Source organism: Scyliorhinus canicula, chromosome 19 (assembly GCF_902713615.1).
Source record: "Scyliorhinus canicula chromosome 19, sScyCan1.1, whole genome shotgun sequence".
NCBI classification, from domain to species: domain Eukaryota; kingdom Metazoa; phylum Chordata; class Chondrichthyes; order Carcharhiniformes; family Scyliorhinidae; genus Scyliorhinus; species Scyliorhinus canicula.
In genome coordinates this window covers 65,942,224-65,962,957 of record NC_052164.1, presented here as the reverse complement: position 1 = coordinate 65,962,957, position 20,734 = coordinate 65,942,224, and the positions used below count along the sequence as shown (strand labels likewise).

The 20,734-nt window shown below is 46.1% G+C and overlaps 1 protein-coding gene across 3 annotated transcripts in view; it reads left to right on the top strand.

Annotated features, from left to right (window-relative positions):
• Positions 1 to 6,796: 6,796 nt before the first annotated feature.
• fam118b (family with sequence similarity 118 member B) overlaps positions 6,797 to 20,734 on the top strand; it is a 48,249-nt gene continuing 34,311 nt past the window's right edge. Inside the window, exon 1 of one of the 3 annotated variants that reach the window (XR_005458169.1) lies at positions 6,797 to 6,910. The gene's annotated coding sequence lies outside the window, so the exon portion shown is untranslated. The remainder of the gene's footprint in view (positions 6,911 to 20,734) is intronic. The other 2 variants (XM_038779018.1, XM_038779017.1) reach the window with 2 other exon arrangements.

The window sequence follows — 20,734 nt, the reverse complement described above, 5'->3', positions numbered from 1 at the left end:
GGTACTTTAAATTAAATTTTTTAAAAATAGGGGCAATATTGGAGTTACTTTGGATGTTTGGGTCTTTCCTGGGGTACAAATTAAATCTGGACAAGAGTGAGTATTTTGTAGTGTCTTGGCCGGGAATGGGGGGGGGGGAGGCTGCCGTTCCGTGGGGCAGGAACTAATTTTAGATACCTGGGGGTGCAGGTTGCTCGGGATTGTTGGGGGCTCCGTAGGTACAACATTTCTAGTTTGGTGGGGAGGGTGAAAGCTGATCTGGCAAGGTGGGAAGGTCTTGGTCTGTCACTGGCGGGTTGGGTACAGGCGGTTAAAATGAACCTGTTGCCGTGATTTCTGTTTATTTTCCAATGCCTGCTGATTTTCCTGCCAAAGGCATTTTTTAGAGGGATTGAAGGAATGATTACCTTGTTCATATGGGGAGGGAAGGTGGCCAGAGTTAGAAAGGTGCTGCTACAGAGGGGAAGGCAGGCAGGAGGTTTGGGTCTCCCGAGCCTGATGTATTATTACTGGGCGGCGAATGTGGAGAAGGTGCGGAGCTGGGTCAGTGGGGTTGATTCCCAGTGGGTCAGAATGGAGGAGAGTTTATGTAGGGGATCGGGATTGAAGGTGCTAGCAACAGCGCCGCTCCCAATGGCCCCAGGGAAATACTCAGGGAGTCTGGTCATAATAGCCTCATTGTGAATTTTGAGGCAGTTTCGCCAACACTTCGGGTTGGGGGTAAGGTCAAGGGAAATGCTGATTCGGGGGAACCACAGATTTGAGCCAGGGAAGTGGGATGGAAGTTTTCAGAGATGGGAGGAGAAGGGGATTAAGACACTAAAGTATTTGTTTCTTGGGGGTCGGTTTGCAGGATTGAAAGCTGGGAGCGAAGTATGGGCTGGAGCAGGGGGAAATGTATAGATACATGCAGGTTTAAAATTTTGCCAGGAAAGAGATACAGAGCTTTCCGGCGGAGCTGGCCTCCACATTGCTAGAGGAGGTGCTGACGACAAGGGGACTGGAGAAGGAGATAGTTTCGGCGGTTTACGGGGCTATTTTGGAAGAGGAGAAGGCACCGCTGGAAGGGATCAAAGCAAAGTTGGAGGAAGAGTTGCGAGAGAGTATGGAGGAGGGGTTATGGTGTGAGGTGCACTGGAGAGTGAACGCCTCCACTGCGTGCATGTGATTGGGGCTGATACAGCTGAAGGTGCTATATAGAGCACACCTCACAAGGGCGAGGAAGAGCCGGCTCTTTGAGGGGGTAGAAGATGTGTGTGAACATTGCGGGGGAGGGGGAGGTTGCACAAATCACATTCATATGTTTTGGTCCTGTCCAAAGCTGGAGGATTACTGGAAGGAGGTTTTTAGGGTAATCTCTAAAGTGGTGCACGTGAAACTGGACCCGGGCCCTCGGGAGGACATATTCGGGGTGTTGGACCAGGCAGGGTTGGAAACGGGTGCGGATGCAGATGTTGTAGCCTTCGCCTCGCTGATCGCCCAAAGGCGAATCCTGTTGGGATGGAGATCACGCTCTCCACCCTGTGCCCTGGCGTGGCGGGGGGACCTGCTGGAATTCTTAACTGTTGAGGAGGTTAAGTTTGAACTGAGGGAAAGGATGGAGAGGTTCTACAATTCATGGGCATTATTCATTATGCACTTTCAAGAATTGGACAACATCGAACATTAGGGGGGGGGGGTGTGGGAGGGGTGGGAGGACTGTATGTGTTAATGGTGACTATGGTGTTTCCTGATTCCTTTTTGTCATTTGTTTATGTGAACACGTGAGCTGTTGTTTGGGGGTTTGGTGGGAGGATGGGATTGTTGTTGTTGATATCGGGATTGACATTGGATTCATTACTGCTTAGTGTTTATTGTTGGTGGGTGTAAATTTGGGAGAAAATGTCAAAAAGGAGGAGAATAAAAATATTTTAAAAAAACATTCTCCGACTCCTCCGCGACAAGATGTCGACGACAATCCTCACCGACAGAAATAAGACAGAAACCTTCAAAGTTAAGACTGGAGTCAAGCAGGGATACGTCACCTCCCCCACCCTCCATCTTCATCGCCGCCATCCTTCACCTTCCCAGTGGAGTGCGCATCGTCTGGATGGACGGAACACTTTTCAACTGGTTGAAATCCAAGATGAAAACGACGCTGCCATCGCTTGTGGAGATTCAGTATGTGAATGACATCACCATCTCCAGTCTCTCAGAAGAGATTCTCCAAGCCATGCTTGACATCTTTGCGGAAGCATACCAAAGAATAGGTCTCAGCCTCAACCTCATGAAGACTCAGTCCTTTACTAACTCGCCCAGGGCAAGATCCAGTCTCTCCCTCCATGAAGATCAATAGAGAAACACACTGAAATGTAGCACATTTCCCATTCCTGAGGAGCCAACTCTCCTCTAAGGCTAAAGTCGAAGCAGAGATCCAACATTGTATCCAACCCGCGTGCGCCTCCTTTGGACGCCTAAGAATGAGAGTCTTTGACAACCGCAATGTCCATGTTGACACCAAGATTCTCATGTACAAGGAGATGATCCTCCCAACTCTTCTATACAGCTCAGAAACTTGGAGTACATACAGATGCCACCTCAAGGCCCTGGAGAGGTACCGTCAATGCTACCTGAGACTGATTTTCCGCATCAGTACGAACAACAGTGATCATGAAGGAGTCAAGAGCACCAGCATCGAGGCCGTAATCATCCAAAACCAACTGTGCTGGGCCGGCCTTGTGCTTATGATGTCAGAGTCCCGACTTCCAAGGCAAATCCTCTTCACCCTACTCAAGGAAGGCTTCTTACATAGAATTTACAGTGCAGAAGGAGGCCATTCGGCCCATCGAGTCTGCACCGGCTCTTGGAAAGAGCACCCTAACCCTACCAAGGTCAACACCTCCATCCTATCCCCATAACTCAGTAACCCCACCCAACACTAAGGGCAATTTTGGACACACTAAGGGCAATTTATCATGGCCAATCCACCTAACCTGCACATCTTTGGACTGTGGGAGGAAACCGGAGCACCCGGAGGAAATCCACGCACACACGGGGAGGATGTGCAGACTCCGCACAGACAGTGACCCAGAGCCGGAATCAAACCTGGGACCTCGGCGCCGTGAGGCAGCAATGCTAACCACTGTGCCACCTTGCTGCCCTTACATCATTGATGTCAACGCCTGGGAGACCCTTGCTCAGAAGAGACATTCTTGGAGGAATCGCCTGATTAAAAGGACACAATTCTTCAAGGGCACCCAATGGCAAGAGGAGAAGGAGTCTGAGTAAGGAATACCAATGATCTAGAATGCAGGAACCGATCCCACCTCAAGCAAGCATCTGCCAGTGTGCAGTTGAGGATGCAGATTTAGGATTGGGCTCATTTGCAATGTAAGAATCCATGACCAGTAACACAGAGTTTTTTAGGTGGACAGTCATACTCGTTAGCAAGTAATCGCCGAAGAGGAAGACTTTTATAAAAATAAATTTAGACTACCCAATTAATTTTTTCCAATTAAGGGGCAATTTAGTGTCTTCAATCTACCTACCTTGCACATCTTTGTGTAGTGTTGGCGAAATCCACGCAAACACGGGGAGAATGTGCAAACTCCACACGGACAGTGACCCAAAGCCGGGATCGAACCTGGGACCTCGGTGCCATGGGGGCTTTTCACAGTAACTTAATTGAAGCCTGCTTGTGACAATAAGCAATTTTAGGGGCTGGTTTAGCTCACTGGGCTAAATCGCTGGCTTTTAAAGCAGACCAAGCAGGCCAGCAGCACGGTTCGATCCCCGTACCAGCCTCCCCGGGCAGGCGCCGGAATGTGGCGACTAGGTGCTTTTCACAGTAACTTCATTGAAGCCTACTCGTGACAATAAGCGATTTTCTTTTTTTTTTCATTTCATGAGACAGCAGTGCTCCAGAAGAAGAAGGCTTGATAATATATACCTCAACTAAAACAAGATTGACTCAATATTAAAGAAAAGAAACACCTGCAAAAAACAACTCACAAGAAGTTCACTCGCTTTGAGAAAAATACAAAGATTTCAGAAGATTTATTTCAGCAACTTATAACATCTTTGGGGCAATATTTCTCCCCTCATTACAACAATAACTTCACTTCAGGAAATACTTAGCTGCAAAGTGCCATGGGATCTCCTGAGATCATGAAAGATCCTTTCACTTCCCCGAAATAAACATACGCGAAGGAGGCGTCTCAGGAATCAATAACACAGTGAATCTTTATTACAAAAAACTTGCATTTGAGCATCATGGTGGCGCAGTGTTTAGCACTGCTGCCTCATGGCGATGATGCCCCGAGTTTGATCCCAGCCCTGGGTCACCATCTGTGTGGAGTTTGCACATTTTCCCCATGTCCGCGTGGGTCTCACCCCCACAACGAAAAAGATGTGCAGGATAGGTGAACTGGCCACCCTAAATTGCCCCTCAATTGGAAAAAAAGAATTTGAGATTCTAAATTTGTACAAAAAAAGACTTGCATTTATATAGGGCTTTTCATAGCCACTGGATCACTCAAAGTGCTTGACAAGCAATTCTAGTTTTGAAGTGTAGTCACTGTTGCAGCATAAGAGCAGCTAATTTGCTCACAACAAACCTCCACAACCAACAATATATTAATGACCAGGGAATCTGTTTTTGCAAAAGAGCAGGTGAACTAGGAGCAGGAGGACAGTTCAGCCCCTCGAGCCTGCTCCACCATTCAATATAATCATGGCTGATCTCATCTCATTTTGTAATCTGACTGATTAGGCTAGGATTCCAGGGATAATGCCCTGGCTCTTCGTAAATATAGAGGGATCTTTTGCATCCATGTGAAGGCAGCTGGGCCTCAGTTTAATGCCCCACCTGAAAACAGTCTGCTTGATCAGCATCAACCACCTTAAACATTCACTCCCTCCATCACTGGCACGCAGTGCACCATCTACAAGAGATACTTTGCGACTCATCAAGGCTCATTCAACAGCACCAGACAAACCTGCAACCTCTACCACCTTGAAAAAAAGGGCAGTAGATACATGGCAACACCACCACCTGGAGGTGCCCCCCATACACCATCCTGACTTGGAAATATATCGACGTTCCATCACTATTGCTGAACCAAATTCTTGGAACTCTCTGTCCTAGTTGAACCGTGGGAGTATCCGCATCAGATGGACTGCAGTGATTCAAGAGGGGATTCAAGCCTCACCTCCACCTTCTCAAGGGCAATTAAGAATGGGCAATAAATGCTGGCCTTGCCTCTGATGCCGACACCCCATGAAATTATATAGAAAAATACAGCTTTGTACCTTTTATTTTGCACTCAAGTGCTGGAGTCTCTCTCTCTCTCTCTCCCCCCCTCCCCCCCCCCATGTCCATTATCCTTATTTTTGGTAAAAAGAAATGCTAAAACAAAACCCCAATCTTTTTTAATGTCCCATGATTTTTCTCCAGGATTGTACACAACAGGGATTGATTTTCAATTCCTGGTGATTCCTGGTCAATCCTGGAGGATTGACAATGTTAGCTCCTGTCTTGTTTTTCAAATGATCCGATTGGTTGATACTATCAATCCTCCATGCCATTGGTAAAAGTTGCTCACCCTTGTAAAATAATGAATCATAGAATTTACAAAGCAGAAGGACCCCCCCCTTAGAATTTACAATGCAGAAGGACGGACACCCCCCCCCCCCCCCCCCCCCCCCCCCCCCACATTGTGGTGGTTGCACATTCAGCAATCTCCTCCCTAAATGTCTTTACTGATTCATCTCTGTCCCCCTCTTTTGGGCCACTTAATCAGAAACAACACACTTACTTGTCAAAGCTTTTAATCACATCTAACATTCTCTTCTTTAACTTAATCGGCATCATATTTGCCCATTGCGCCTCTGTGGCTTGAGCCATTTATTTGATGCAAGCCATGACCAGATAACATAGGAACATAGAAAATAGAAGCAGAAGGAGGCCATTCGGCCCTTTGTGCCTACTCCACTGTTCATTATAATCATGGCTGATCAAGTTCAATACCCCAATCCTGCCTTACCCCCCAAATCCCTTGATCCCTTTAGCCTCAAGAACTATTACGGCATAAAGCCTGATTTCAAGAATTGGGGTGAATTGGAACTCGTCCTTGCTCCCTTATGGTTTTTTTCTAGGATTATCCAAACATGAAGGATCATGGAATCCCTACAGTGCAGAAGAAGGCCTTTTGGCCCATCGAGTCTGCACCGACCCTCCAAAAGAGCACCCTACCTAGGCCCACTCCACTGCCTAATCTTTTCTCTTTGGGTGGCATGGTAGCATAGTGGGTAGCACTGTTGCTTCACAGCGGCAGGGTCCCAGGTTTGATTCCTGGCTTGGGTCACTGTGTGGAATCTGCATGTTCTCCCTGTGCCTCCGGGTGCTCCGGTTTCCTCCCACAAGTCCCGAAAGACGTGCTGTTAGGTGAATTGGGCATTCTGAATTCTCTCTATGTGTACCTGAACAGACGCTGGAATGTGGCGACTAGGGGCTTTTCACAGTCACCTCATTGCAGTGTTAATGTAAGCCTACTTGTGACAATAAAGATTGTTATTATATTATTATCCCGTAACCCCTAAGGGGGCAATTTAGCCTGACCAATCCATAAAGCCAGCACATCTTTGAATCTTCAAGTTTAGGCTGCTGAATCAATTAGGATGCCTTCCTAAGTGACAAATTGAATGCTCAATTGGTAGGTTCAGTGGGCAGTGCAAAGCAACACAGGCGAAACAAAAACAACAACCTTGAGTTTATTTTTCATGTGCTTTCGTCTGAGGGTCTGTCTGCTGGAGGCTCTGGGTTTCGAGTTGCGCGTTTCCGTGCGTTCTGGCTGCGCGCGGCCGCCGTCGCCGAGCTGTTTGTCTGCGGGCGGCGCGCGCTCGGTGGCCGGAGAAAGATCCGGATATTGAGGTAACCGGGAAAAGCGTTCTAAACTGGGGAAAACCCTGCGGGGAAAAAACTGCGAAGACCAGGCGTGACACCGCGGAAAACCAGGACAATCCCTGGGAGAAAAAATGGAACGATCCTGGGGAAAACCGGGAATAACCCGGCCGGGGGGGAGGGGAATTGTTTAAAAAGCTGGGAATAGACTAGGGAAAACTAGGAATAACCCCGAGGGAAATGGGGAATAGACTGGGGTGAAAAACGGGAGTAACTGGAGAAAGCTGGGAATAGAGGAGATGGGGGGAGGGAATATTGGGGAGACTTGAAAAACCCCAGGGGGCCGGGAATACCAATGGAGCAGGACTGGGAATAACAGGAATATCGGACAGAGGAAAACCAGGAATGAACCCGAGAAAGGTGAAGTTCGGGGGTTGCTCGAGGAGTGAGGGGGATCCAAAGAGGGGAAGCAGGAACAATGGGAAATGGGACTGAAGGGGAGGAGAGGCATAGGATTTGATGGCTTTGGTCATGGGGGCTGGTCAGGAGGTTCAGAGAGAGAGAGGGGCAATTGGGGCAGGGAAGGTGATTCAGGAGAGGGAAGTGTGGTCAGGAGAAAAAAGGGAATAATTAGGGTGGGGGCTGGGTGAGTGATCGGGGGATGGGATGTGGGGGTACGGTGTGTGTGTCAGGCGAGTGGCTGTGCAATGGGACGAGTTTGAGCGATCCCTTCGTAAACCTGGAGAAGATGTGGGGAAAGCTGGGGGCCGTAAATATCAGACACTAATAAATCCATAGGAAATTCGAGTGCACCCTCTTTATCTACAGTGGCTAGAATTGGAGTACACTGCCATCAATTGAGAGGAGTGATGTAGATTATTTAAAGGGAAAATCTTTCCTATGTGTCAGACTGACTGATCTGGGAGTGGGATTTAAACACACAACCTTCTGGCTCTGGTGCGAATGTGGACACATTATGTGGTTAAAATGTTAACCAAGTGGGTGGTAATATGGTTAGAAAAAAATAGGGATTTGTATTAGTGTGAGAGGAATGAAGGCCTTGAAGGTTGTTATAAGCTGAAACATAACAGCCATAACTTTTGCAAAATTAATTAATTGCTTAAACTGTTGGTTTGCAGTGTGTTGCGATGTTGTGGATTGCGTTTTAAAATCCGTTTAGTCGTTCTATTTACAATGCTAAAATTTATGAAGAGGACACTGCAAACGTTTTTGTCTCTCTCTGTGAACATATGAGGGCTGAGCTTGGAGGTAGGGAGAGTATAAACAGACTTAAAAAAATTAATTCACAGGCTTTTACCTAGCCTGCCTGGTAGTGGCTACATTGTGGTGATGGCCTCTGCCAGATTTCTGGGAAGTCTGGTGTGTGGGAAGCCTGCTAATCAGCTCTTGTGTCTACAGTGCAAATAGTTCCAAAAAAATGGTTATTACTATGCTCGAAAGATCTCAACCATTATGTAACAGCTTGTCCCGGACAGTAGGGTAGTACAAGTGGCTAGCATTGTGGCTTCACAGGGCCAGGTCCCAGGTTCGCGGAGTCTGCACGTTCTCCCTGTGTCTGCATGGGTTTCCTCCAGGTGCTCTGCTTTCCTCCCACAGTCCAAAGATGTGCAGGTTAGGTGGATTGGCCATGATAAATTGCCCTTAAGTGACCAAAAAAGGTTAGGAGGGTGGGTTACGGGGATAGGGTGGAAGTGAGGCTTAAGTGGGCCGGTGCAGATTCGATGGGCCGAATGGCCTCCTGCACTGTATGTTCCATAACAGTTGTGAAATTTGATCTTTTGTGGGAAAAGTAACAAGTCTTACAACACCAGGTAAAGTCCAAAAGTTTTTTTTGAATTGTTTGTGATTCCAAAGAAACCTGTTGGACTTTAATCTGGTGTTGTAAGACTTCTTATTGTGCCCACCCCAATCCAACTACGCCATCTCCACATTTGTGGGAAAAGCCGAAGAGTGAAAATTTTCTTCCGAACAGCAAATTAAAGATCCGGTCAAACTTTAGATATATTTTGACCTTGTCCAGAGAATCTTTTCCACTGCCGATGTCTAGCTGGTTGCAGACTGCAGACTATGATTCTCTTTCTGCTGGTTGCACTCCATAAAATGACTTGGATATCTGGCAAAATTTGGTAGTGGGGGTTGGGTTCCAGTGCTTGTTACAGCAATCCAGAGTGTAAGTGCTCAGGACTGGACCTGTGAGGTCGTCTGTCCTATCATAGCAGGTGTAGATTGGGAAGCAAATTGCCCATCGGCCACCAGCTAGTTGCTTAAAGTAAAAGCATCAAAAGAACAACAGCTTGCTCAGTCAGTATGTCTTGTAACTGCCTACGGCCATACTAGTCTGAATGCGCCCGATCTCATCTGATCATGGAAACTAAGCAGAGTGAGGCCTAGTTAGTATTTGGATGGAAGACAACCTGGGAATACCTGGTAATCATTCATTCTGACTATCACGGGTGTTTTCTCAGGTATTCTTGGTAAATTCTGGACATGCTATCACTTGGGAGTTTTAGATAAACCGTGTCTTTAGGTGCTGCTTTAATTGAGATTCAGTGGGAATTTGATCTTATTGTTGCCCTACTACAGATCTTTGGAGGGCCATCGCTGGTCACATTCTTATCCTAGAGTGGCACGGTAGCACAGTGGTTAGCACTACTTCACAACACCAGGGTCCCAAGTTCGATTCCTGGCTTGGGTCGCTGTCTGTGCAGATAGTGCAAATTCTCCCCGTGTCTGTGTGGGTGCTCCGTTTCCTTCCACAAGTCCCGAAAGACATGCCGATAGGTAGTTTGGACGTTCTGAATTCTCCCTCGTTGTACCCGAACAGGCACCAGAGTGTAGCGACTAGGGGATTTTCACAATAACTTCATTGTAGTGTTAATGTAAGCCTACTTGTGACAATAATAAAGAAGATTATGTCTCCTACCTTGTAACCGATTCTCTACCCACATTAATAGGTTGTCTCCAATTCTCTGTCCTGTCATGGTTGTTTTCCAACTCTGGGAACACCGTAAATGCCTTCTAGAAATCCATTTAAGCAAAATCCATAAACAGTCCCTCTGGTACGTTCCAACGCACTTTCTAGCCACTTCTGAAGTGCAGTCATTGTAGGAAGTGTGCCATCCAATCTACAAACCATTCCTACAAACAGCAATATGATAATGACCATATCCTATTTATTAGGATGTTGGTTGAGGGACAAATATTGGTCAGGACGCCAAGGAGAATCCCCCAACTCCCTTGAATAATGCCATGAGATTCTTCCACATGAGCAATCAGACAGGGCTTCTTCAGTTTAACATTTGATTTGAGAGGAGGAACCTCTTCAGTACCGTACTGGCATGTAAACCTAACTAAAACTGAGCCACAGCTGGCGTATGTGTGCTTTTCATTCTAGCTAGTCTCCTGTGAAGTGTGGTTTTTTAGCATCTGGTATATATCTGTTTAATATTGCTGGTTGTCCTGTTTAGTTGAGCCCAATTACTGTGACTGCATTTGTCAACTAAAGATAGGAAACTGGAGAAGAGACAGACAGTAAATAATTGTTGTATTGTTTATAGCACTCAAATGTACTTTTTATTGCAAAACACAATGATACCTGGAAGTCAACAATTATCTCCGACTGATTTTGTGTCAGCATGTTTTTACAGTTGACTTAGTTCTTTACATATTGCATTGTGATCAGCCTTCAGGCTGGTAGAATAGACAGAAACTGCATGTTTATTCATTCCATTTTTTGGTTAATCGTGGCAGAATAGTTTCGTAGACATTTACAACCCAGAAGGAGGCCATTTGGCCTATTGTGTCCATGCCAGTCAACAAAGATCTGACTGCACTAATCCTATTTTCCGGTGCTTGGCCCGTAGCCCTGGAGCTTACAGCAGCACAAGTGAAGATCTAAATATTACTTAAATGTTACAAGAATTTCTAAATCAATCACCATTTCTTGCAATAAGTTCAAGACTCCTACCACATTCTGAGTGAAAACGTTTCTCTTCCCCATTACCCTTAGTTATCCATCTGAAATCAATGCCTCCTGGCTATTGACCAGTCTACTAATGGAAAAAGTGCTTCAATATTATGCTCCTCATAATATCCACCTCTATCAGGTCTCCTCTCAATCTTCGATGCTTTGAGGAAAACAGCCCCAGTCTATCCCATAAGCCTTCTTAACCACCTTATCTACCTGCTTTACCACCTTTAGGGATCGGTAGATATGCCGCACTCCAAGGCCCCTCTGATCTTCACTACTTTCCAGGGTTCAACCATTCATCGTGTAATCCTTTGCCTTTTTAACATAAATATTTTTATTCTCTTCTTCTGGTTTAGCACAGGGATAAAGAGCTGGCTTTTAAAGCAGACCAAGGCAGGCCAGCAGCATGGTTCAATTCCTGTTCCAGCCTCCCCGAACAGGCGCTGGAATGTGGCGACTAGGGGCTTTCCACAGTAACTTCATAGAAGCCTACTTGTGACAAGTGATTTTCATTTCATTTACTTTCATATTTTCGTCCAAATTTACACCCACCAACAACCAAGCAACAGTAACAAATACAATGTCAATCCCTTGGGCAACAATTCCTCCCTCTCACCAACTCCCAAACAACCCTCAACATCAAAGAAAAGGATTGAGGAATCCACCATCCACCCATACATAGTCACCAACAACATACACAGTCCAAACCACCTCCCCTCCCCCATGTTTGATGTCATCAATTCTTGAAAGTGCATAATAAACAAAGTCCATGAATTGTAGAATCCTTCCACCCTTCCCCTCAACTCAAACTTCACCTTCTCAAGAGTTTAAAAACTCCCAACAGATCTCCCCACCATGCCAGGGCACAGGGTGGAGAAACTGACCTTCACCCCAACGGGATCCACCTTCGGGTGATCAGCGAGGTGAAGGCTAAACCATCTGCCTCCGCACCCGCTCCCAACATCGACCGATCCGATAACCCGAATACGGCCTCCAGAGGATCCGTCTCAAGCCTCGCATGTACCACCTTCGAAATTACTCTGAATGTCTCCCTCCAATACTCCTCCAGCTTTGGACAGGACCAAAACATATGAATGTGGTTTGCGGGCCCCCCCCTACACCTTCAAAGAGTCTGCACATCCTTGACTTTGTGAGGTGCGCCCTATACACCACCTTCAGCTGTATCAGCCCCAACCTCGTGTACAAAGTTGATGTATTTACTCTCCGGAGCACCTCGCACCACAACCCCTCCTCCATGCTCTCCCCCCAACTCTTCCTCCACTTTGCCTTAATCCCCTTCAGCGGTGCCTTCTTCCAGAATCGCCCATAAACCGCTGACACCAGCCCCCCTCCATTCCCCCTGCCGTCAGCAACTTCTCCAACAGTGTGGAGTTCGGCACCACCGGAAAGCTCTGTCTTTCCTTCTTTGCAAAATCTCGGACCTGCATATACCTAAACATTTCCCCCTGCCCCAACCCATATTTAACCCCCATCTATAATCCTTTGACTTGTTAGCCCTCTGGGTTGAATTCTTTGTTCCACTTCTCTGCCCACCTGACCAGTCCATTGATATCTTTCTACAGCTATCATCCTCACTATTTACCACCCTACCAATTGTTGTGACGTCCACAAATTACTTGACCATACATTTAGTCCAAATCATTAATGCACAGCACAAATAGCAAGGACCCCAACACTGAGCCCTGAGAAACCCTGCTGGAAACAGACTTCCAGTCTCAGAAACTTCCCTCTGCTTCCTGTCTCAGCCAATTTTGGAACCAATGTGCCACTTTGCCTTGGACCCTATAGGCCCTTACTTTCTTGAGTCCGCCATGAAGGATCTTATCAATTCCAGTCCACAGACCTCAGAGGCCCAACATATGTAAATTAACCAATAATTTGTATATAGTTTCTAAGACTGTTGACCCTTGACTGCTCCAATAACTTACAGGCAGCAGATTTGTAAGTGACACACAAAAAACTTTTAAAATTTGTAACATCAGTAAAGATAAGACGTGCACTGATTATCATAGAGTATCGGCCAGCTTATTATTATTCTTCCCCCCCCCCCTTCCCCCACACACACTTTAATTTTACCATCCCACCCTCTACTCAAACACACTCAAGGGAAAGAGTAAAATGACAGGGACTATAATGGAAGAAAGAGGCAACAACTATCTTCTGTTGCTGATATTGAAATCGTTGTAGTCTGATATCTTCCCAGGACGCGGAGTGCTGGAACCACCAGCTTGGATCTTCTGGCTAGAACATTCAGGCGGACTCTCAGGCTGTGGGATCCCCTCGAGGGAGTCACTTTAACTTGTTAACATGGGCCTTTACACGGAAGATGCACTTAAGTCTGTTCAATTCTTATTTGTTTCCCACTCCAGCAGACTGTCCAACAGCTTGTCCCAGATAAACAGAGTATCAGAGAAGCAGGTTCCATAAGACCTTTGAGTGATCTGGTAACCTTACAGGGAGAGTTCCCTCCAGCTCTGTCTATGGGCATTAAACACTCACCGGCTGGATAGATAGAAAAACACTGACTGCTCCGTTTACCTGGAGTGAGCCCCAGCCGAGATATTAGAGAGAGTTCCACCCTTTTCTGGGAGAGAGACGTTTTAAAATAACTCTGTTCAGCTCTGGAGTTCAAACTGAAAATAAAATCCAAAACGGGGTCCACCTTTCTTTGCATAACATTCTGGAACGGTCAACACTAATCAACATTGAGGGGTGGGTAAGGCTCAGGAATTTAAAGTAACTGGTTGACTGCCCGCCAAGTCCATCAAAATGTGTCATCACTGGACCAAACCAAACAACCCATCTCACTGGGGGAACGGTTGGTTTCCCAAGGCCAGACCAAATAGCACATCTGCTGGAGGTGTCCAGGTTTTTCTTTTACATTTAAGGTGTAATTCAACTGAAAGGCTTAAGTCCCAGCAACTGTCTAGGCACAAAAACCAAAAGGGAATGCACATGGGAAACCACGTTTAACAGGAGGATCCTTACAATTAATAAACCCCTTTGGGTTTTCCTTTATTCTAACCCGCAACGCTTTTTAATGCACACTCTTAGCTTTCCTAATTTCTTTTAAATTTCCCCATTGCACTTTTTATACTCCTCTAGGTACTCTCCCGTATTGAGCTCTAGGTGTCTGCCAAAAGTGTCATTTTTTCCTTCACCCAGACCTCTCTGTCCCTTGAACAAAGAACAAAGAAAAGTACAGCACAGGAACAGGCCCTTTGGCCCTCCAAGCCCGTGCCGATCATGATGCCTGTCTAAACTAAAATCTTCTACACTTCCTGGGTCCGTATCCCTCTCTTCCCATCCTATTCATGTATTTGTCAAGATGCCCCTTTAAATGGCATTATCGTCCCTGCTTCCACCTCCACCTCCGGCAGCGAGTTCCAGGCACCCACTACCCTCTGTGTAAAAAAACTTGCCTTGTACATCTCCTCTAAACCTTGCCCCTCGCACCTTAAACCTATGCCCCCTAGGAATTGACCCCTCTACCCTGAGGAAAAGCCTCTGACTATCCACTCTGTCTATGCCCCTCATAATTTTGTACACCTTTATCAGGTCGCCCCTCAACCTCCGTTGTTCCAGTGAGAACAAACCGAGTTTATTCCACCGCTCCTCATAGCTAATGCCCTCCATTCCAGGCAACATCCTCGTAAATCTCTTCTGCACCCTCTCTAAAGCCTCCACATCCTTCTGGTAGTGTGGCGACCAGAATTGAACACTATACTCCCAAGTGTGGCCTAACTAAGGTTCTATACAGCTGCAACACGACTTGCCAATTCTTATACTCAATGCCCCAGCCAATGAAGGCAAGAATGCCGTATGCCTTCTTGACTACCTTCTCCACCTGTGTTGCCCCTTTCAGTGACCTGTGGACCTGTACACCTAGATCTCTCTGACTTTCTATACTCTTTAGGGTTCTACCATTCACTGTATATTTCCTACCTACATTAGACCTTCCAAAATGCATTACCTCACATTTGTCCAGATTAAACTCCATCTGCCATCTCTCTGCCCAAGTCTCCAAACAATCTAAATCCTGCTGTATCCTCTGACAGTCCTCATTGCTATCCGCAATTCCACCTACCTTTGTGTCGTCTGCAAACTTACTAATCAGACCAGTTACACTTTCTTCCAAATCATTTATATATACTACGAACAGCAAAGGTCCCAGCACTGATCCCTGCGGAACACCACTAGTCACAGCACTCCACTTAGAAAAGCACCCTTCGATTGCTGCTCTCTGCCTTCTATGACCTAGCCAGTTCTGTATCCACCTTGCCAGCTCACCCCTGATCCTGTGTGACTTCACCTTTTGTACCAGTCTACCATGAGCGACCTTGTCAAAGGCCTTACTGAAGTCCATATAGACAACATCCACTGCCCTACCTGCATCAATCATCTTTGTGATCTTTTCAAAAAACTCTTATCAAGTTAGTGAGACACAACCTCCCCTTCACAAAACCATGCTGCCTCTCACTAATATGTCCATTTGCTTCCAAGAATTCTCTCCAGTGATTTCCCTACCACTGATATAAGGCTCACCAGCCTGTAGTTCCCTGGATTATCCTTGCTACCCTTCTTAAACAAAGGAACAACATTGGCTATTCTCCAGTCCTCCAGGACATCACCTGAAGACAATGAGGATCCAAAGATTTCTGTCAAGGCCTCAGCAATTTTCTCTCTAGCCTCCTTCAGTATTCTGGGGTAGATCCCATCCGGCCCTAGGGACTTATCTACCTTTGTATTTTTCAAGACACCCAACACCTCGTCTTTTTGGATCTCAATGTGACCCAGGCTATCTGCACACCCTTCTCCAGACTCAACATCCACCAATTCTTTCTATTTGGTGAATACTGATGCAAAGTATTCATTTAGTACCGTGCCCATTTCCTTGGCTCCACACACCGATTCCCTTGCCTATCCTATGTAGGCCAACCCTTTCCCTGGCTACCCTCTCGTTTTTTATGTACGTGTAAAAAGCCTTGGGATTTTCCTTAACCCTATTTGCCAATGACTTTTCGTGCCATCTTCTGGCCCTCCTGACTCCTTGCTTAAGTTCCTTACCAGTTTCCTTGTATTCCGCACAGACGTTGTTTGTTCCCAGCCTTCTAGCCCTGACAGATGCCTCCTTTTTCTTTTTGACGAGGCCTACAATATCTCTCGTTATCCAAGGTTCCCGAAATTTGCCATATTTATCCTTCTTCCTCACAGGAACATGCCGGTCCTGAATTCCTTTCAACTGACATTTGAAAGCCTCCCACATGTCAGATGTTGATTTACCCTCAAACATCCTCCCCCAATCTAGGTTATTCAGTTCCCGCCTAATATTGTTATAATTAGCCTTCCGCCAATTTAACACATTCACCCTAGGACCACTCTTATCCTTGTCCATCAGCTCTTTAAAACTTATTGAATTATGGTCACTGTTCCCGAAATGCTCCCCTACTGAAACTTTGACCACCTGGCCTGGCTCGTTCCCCAATACCAGGTCCAGTACAGCCCCTTCCCCAGTTGGACTGTCTACATATTGTTTTAAGAAGCCCTCCTGGATGCTACGTACAAACTTCCCCGTCCAGGCCCCTAGCACTATGTGAGTCCCAGTCAACATTGGGGAAGTTGAAGTCTCCCATCACAACAACCCTGTTGTTTTTACTCATTTCCAAAATCTGTCTACCTAGCTGCTCCTCTATCTCCCGCTGGCTGTTGGGAGGCCTGTAGTAAACCCCCAACATTGTGACTGCACCCTTCTTATTCCTGATCTCTACCCATATAGCCTTGCTGCCCTCTGAGGTGTCCTCCCGTAGTACAGCTGTGATATTCTCCCTAACCAGTAGCGCAACTCCGCCACCCCTTTTACATACCCCTCTATCCCGCCTGAAACATCTAAATCCTGGAATGTTTAGCTGCCAATCCTGTCCTTCCCTCAACCAGGTCTCGTAATGGCAACAACATCATAGTTCCAAGTACTAATCCAAGCTCTAAGTTCATCTGGCTTACCCGTAATACTTCTTGCATTAAAACATATGCACTTCAGGCCACCAGACCCGCTGTTTTCAGCAACATCTCCCTGTCTGCTCTTCCTCAGAGCCATACTGGCCCTATTCCCTAGTTCTCCCTCAATGCTTTCACCTTCTGACCTATTGCTCCAGTACCCACCCCCTGCCATACTAGTTTAAACCCTCCCGTGTGACATTAGCAAACCTCGCGCCAGGATATTTATGCCACTCCAGTTTAGATGCAACCCGTCCTTATACAGGTCACACCTGCTCCGGAAGAGCTCCCAGTGGTCCAGATAACGGAAACCCTCCCTTCTACACCAGCTGTTTAGCCATGTGTTTAGCTGCTCTATCTTCCTATTTCTAGCCTCACTGGCATGTGGCAAAGGGAGTAATTCCGAGATTACAACCCTAGAGGTCCTGTCTTTTAACTTTCTGCCTAGCTCCCTGAACTCCTGCTGCAGGACCTCATGCCCCTTCCTGCCTATGTCGTTAGTACCAATATGTACAACGACCTCTGCCTTTTTGCCTTCCCCCATCAGGATGCCCGCCACCCGTTTGGAGACATCCTGGACCCTGGCACCAGGGAGGCAACATACCATCCTGGAGTCTCTTTCACGTCCACAGAAGCGCCTATCTGTGCCCCTGACTATAGAGTCCCCTATGACTATTGCTCTTCTGCGCTTTGACCTTCCCCGCTGAACATCAGAGCCAGGCGTGGTGCCACTGCTCTGGCTACTGCTGTTTCCCCTGATAGGCTATCCCTCCCGACATTATATAAAGGGGTATACCTGTTCGAGAGAGGGACAACCACAGGGGATTCCTGCACTGACTGTCTGCCCCTTCTGGTGGTCACCCATTTCTCTGCCTGCACCTTGGGTGTGACCACATTTATATAACTGCTTTCTATGATGCTTTCCGCCAACTGCATGCTCCTAAGTGCATCCAATTGCTGCTGCAACCGAACCATACGAACCATAAGGAGCTCTAGTTGGCTGCACTTTCTGCAGATGAAGCCATCCGGGACGCTGGAAGCCTCCCGGACCTACCACATCTCATAGTCAGAGCACTGCACCCCTCTAATTGTCATTGCGTCAATTAATTAGTAAATTAAATTTAAAAAAAATTTATTTAAAAAAGTTATTGTTAACTATATGTTTTCTAGCACTAGATTTCTACTATAAATATGAAAGCTAAATACAATACTCTCTGATCTCTGGCTTAGACACCCCTCTAAATTATAATTAAGTAATTATGTTTAATTAGTTTAACAATGCTTAATTTTTAAATTTAGTGTAGATTCCCAACCAGCCAACCAGGTCACAGCTTTACTGTGATGTCACTTCAGTTTCCTCCCCCCAACACACAATTTGAAAAGGTAATAAAAATAAAATTAAATAGAAATCACTTACCTTCCCAGGTTCTCAGATGCTCTCTGGTTTTCTCCCTGCAGATTAAAAGTTACAGGCCAGAAGAAAGAGAGAGAACAAAACAGTAGGAAAAAAGCACCTTCTCCCACTGCACCAAATTATCTCACTGCACCAAATTACCAAGTTCCAAATTCCCACCCTGGATGTGTCCCACTCAGACTGTGTGTCCTTCACTTAGGCAAAACTTCCAGGGGTATTTGGTCTTGGTCCTTGGAATGGCTTAAATTGATTTGCAAGAGACTGAGATTGCAGAGTCTGACTATCTCTACAAAGTAATGTTGCTGTTTACCTGACATCCTACATTTTATTGCAAACTATTAGATACAACGTTAATGTAAGTAAGGTCGTCATAGTCTCAGATAGGCTGCCTTTGAGGGGGAGAGCTGAATGGCGGTGATTTAACCTGAGGATCACCACACCTCGGGTGAGGGGTTAGGTTGAGAAGGCGGGGCCTTCATGAATAACCTCAGTCGATATGGGAATTGAACCCACGCTGTTGGCCATGCATCACCAACCAGCTGTCCAGCCAACTGAGCTAAACCGGCCTATTGCTTATCACAGCATGTGAAGTAGACGTCATATGTAAGGGAGTTATGTGAGTCCAATTCATGGCTAATTAACACAGTCCCTCTTGTTCTGGTGAAGTACTTGAGTTTGGTGGGAAGAGAACATCTGGAGTTGCACTAGCCTATAATATAATTGTCTTTGGGCAACTTAGGCTACTATTACTCAATTGCTGTCCTGAGACTAGGTAAAAGACATGTTCTTTGGAACAAGCAGACTGAAATTGTTTTCTCAGTCCCCAATCTTTTATTACGCCAATGCATCTACTATCTGAAATAGTTCCGACACAGAACCAGGACATTCAGGTCAACTGTTGTATGCCAATGTTTATGCTCCACATGAGCCTCCTCCCACCATCCCTCTTAATCTAACTCCAGCAATATATCCTTCTGTACCTTTCTCCCTTGAATTCATCTATGCTACTTGCTTCAACTACTCCCTGTGGTAGAAAGTTCCATAGTCTCGTTACTCTGGGTAAATAAGTTTCTCCTGGATTCTCTGTTGGATTCATTAGTGGCTGCCTTACATTTATTTATTTAAAAATAAATATTTTTATTGGCATTTTCAAAATTATATACATAGCTGTTCGTTTTCATTTATTGTACAGAATAGTACTATACAATAAATAGTTCAGCCTACAATTCTCCCTATCCCCACCCCCTCCAGCTCCTCTCTCCTTGAGCCCCCTCTTTCCCCCTTTTTCACTGCTGCTGCACATTTTTTCTTGCTGGGTTTTGCTACCTCACCTTGCCGGGTGTGGTTGGCCGGGTGTGGTTGGCCAGGCCTCCTTGGCGCCGTTTGCATCTATCCTCCACCTCCGGTAAGAACCTCCTCATTCGGGTTCTGGTCAAGTGGGTGCTATGTACCTCTTATAGCTGCAATAGGTTGAGCCTCATGCATGTGGAGATAGAGTTGACCCTGTGCAGCTGCCTTACATTTATGGCCTTCTGCTTTGGTCTCACCTGCGAATTGGAACAGCTTCTCTATCTCTATTAAAATCTTACATAATCTTAACATTTCTGTCAGATTTCCCCTTGTCTTTTTCTCAAGAGACCCAGCCTGTCCAGTCCTTTCCCGATAGGTATAACCTCCGTTCTGAGGTTGTTCTGGTGCAGTACTTTTCAATTTTTTTTTCCCGGGACCTACTTTTGCTAGCCATCTGACTTTCGTGACCCACGATGGCTGCCCTTTGCGACACATGCCACGTTTGCTTACCTTTAATGTGAAAGGGAAGCCTGCCATGTCCTCACGATCTTCCTCCAGTCAGGTTCACAGGAGGAACAATGCTCACATCAAGTGCAGAGTTCAGCCAGTTCCTTTGTGCGCCTTCAGTGAGAACGGAAAATCCAACTTCTCTCATGTACGTACATAAAGGGTGCTTGACGTCAAGTGTACATGCAGGGCATGTGACCAGCTCACTGCTGCCGCTTGTGATTGGAAGATGCTCAGCCTCATTTAAAAGCTGGTAGCAGCTGCCATTCTCAATTTAAATGCCAGTAAAGTCATTGGGTGCTACTCCTGCCATCAGAAATGCCATATCCAATCGCTCCGCGACCTCCCAACACCCGGCACTTTGGAAGATCCTGTTCTAGTGGTCTAATTGAGCACTTTTCCAGTGCTCCAATGTTTTTCTCATAGTACAGAGATCAGATCTATTCACAGTGCTGCAATGTGGTCTCGCTAAGGTTTTATACAAATTTACCCTAAATTAATTTCAGAAGATAAATTGTCAATGATCTCCTCCACCTCTATCTTAAATGTCTTTTCTTCTGATGTAATGTACCATGCACTTTGCCTGGTAAATACCAAGGGAAAGTAATTATTCGCGTTGCGTGTGAGTTGATCTTGT